This window comes from Littorina saxatilis, linkage group LG3 (assembly GCF_037325665.1).
Source record: "Littorina saxatilis isolate snail1 linkage group LG3, US_GU_Lsax_2.0, whole genome shotgun sequence".
Lineage (NCBI taxonomy): Eukaryota > Metazoa > Mollusca > Gastropoda > Littorinimorpha > Littorinidae > Littorina > Littorina saxatilis.
Window position 1 is genome coordinate 2,843,405 of NC_090247.1, and position 2,319 is coordinate 2,845,723.

Sequence of the window (2,319 nt, forward strand, 5' to 3'; positions counted from 1 at the left end):
TTCACAATGTGTTGTGCTGACAATATTAAAAGCAGGCCCAGACAGTCGAAAGGGATGGATACTAGAAGTTGACTTAGACTATCCACTATCACTTCATGATCTACATAATGATTATCCTTTAGCGGCTGAGAGGTTAAAAGTAAACCCAAGAGAACCTCCAAAGCTGGTGCCCAATCTGTTTCACAAAAAGAAGTATGTGTGTCACTACAGACTGTTACAGTTTTACATTAGACATGGATTAATTTTGAAGGCTGTTCATCGTATAATTTTATTTGATCAAGAACAGTTTATGAAACCTTACATCATGAAAAACACAGAACTGAGAACCAAAGCCGCTGATGCATCAGAGAAAGACTTTTTTAAACTGATGAACAACAGTTGCTTTGGTAAGACAATGGAAAACCCACACAAGAGAAAGGATGTTAGACTTGTTACAAGAGAAAATGAGGCCATCAAGCTGACATCCAAACCACAGTATCAAGACTTTAAATACTTTCCTGAACAGCTGTATGGTATCTTAATGAAAAAACTTGAAGTCAAGCTTGACAAACCAGTATTCATAGGCTTTACTGTGCTAGAGTTGTCAAAACTGTTGATGCTTGAGTTTTTGTATGATTATTTGAAACCAAGATATCCCAAATCGAGAGTACTTTACACAGACACAGATTCATTCTTACTTGACATTCCAGCGGATGACATTTACAAAGATCTAGAAGCTGAAAGTCCTGCAGTAAAAGGAAAAGATTCTTTTTATGACACTTGCGACTACCCTAAAGAATCACCATTGCACTCAAATGTTAACAAGAAGGTTATTGGAAAGATGAAAGATGAAATGAATGGGAAGATAATTAAGGAGTATGTTGGATTGCGTGCAAAGATGTACAGTGTTGCAAGTGAGAAAGGGGTGGTTAAAAAAGCAAAGGGTGTAAGCAAACAGGTTGTAAAGTCGAGCATATCGCATGATAACTACAAGGAAGCACTGTTTCAGAAGCGAGTGTTTCACCATGACAACCCTAAGATCAGTTCCGCGCTTCATCAGATCAACACAACTATTGTAAACAAGAAATCTTTAGATGCTAATGACACAAAGCGCGTTTATTCATCACCAGAATATTCTTATGCAATTGGGCACTGGAGAACAAACGCGGCTTCAAATAGTCTGAGTGTGTAATAAGAATTTTTGTCAATCGGGAAAACCCGCTATGACAGCTTTGCTTGCGTTGGGGAAGTGTTTGTGAAAGGGGAGTAGGCTTTGTTGAGTTTCAAAGCAGCCACCAAGTACACTTGTCAAAGCTTGATTCAATAAACAAGTTTTAATATTCATGAACCACGTGATACACCAGAACCAATCGTGGTGGAACAATATTACACAAGTCATTTGCATAAAGTGCACTCGGTGGCCTCCTGAAAAGGCAGCCTAAATATTGAAGCGAAGCGTTGAAACAGAGTGACCCAAGCCGCCGGTTTACCAGCAAGACCTACCGTTCACGCGTGAACGGTACTATTTTTAGAATCCTAGAATTCTTGAGAATTTCGGAGCTGGCTTGTTTCTGGTACAGGCAAAATTGAGTTTGTGTAACACAGGAAGTTGTGAAATACGTCACGGCAAAATTGTTACCAAAAACATCATAGATCGTATTGTGCAGGGTCAACTGCAACAAACTCAAACCGAGCCATTCATACCTTCTTGTATTTGAGCGACTTATATACCGACATTTTTAGTTCTTATTTTCAGCACAGGTGTAGGAAAAATCATAAATCAAAATGTTATTTATTTTCTAATTTAACATTGTTTTTACAAATATGACCATGGTCTTTTAAACATACAGTGACATTAAACATTGTTATGTTAAAAAAAAGAAAAAAGAAAGAAAGCTTTTGCGCACAAATCAGAAATACAGGCCAAACCGTGAGTTTCTGTGGCAAAGCGCGACAGAGGAAATTGCACTGGTTTTATTTTTAGATCAGTGGGAAATTTTCAAGAACAGACGCTTGCATTTGGATGTGTCCAATGATAGTAGGTTTGGTTGTGATCAATCAGAATAATGTAGGCAGGGATGTCGTTAGGCGTCGGACATCGGACATATAACGATGAAAATCCCCAAATGTCCGATTCACTCATTGCCGCATGTCGGTCAGATGTCCTATCCGTTTTAGCCTGAGCGTGGTCATTGTCCGATATGTACTCCATTCCTTCGGACAGCGCGATATTCGTTAATTTTCATTTCAAGATACAAATCTTCTAAAAGACCGAACGCTCTCGTGTTCAGCTGACACTGAAGTTGCCAGTGCCGTATGATCTTTTCTTTTGTTGGGAAT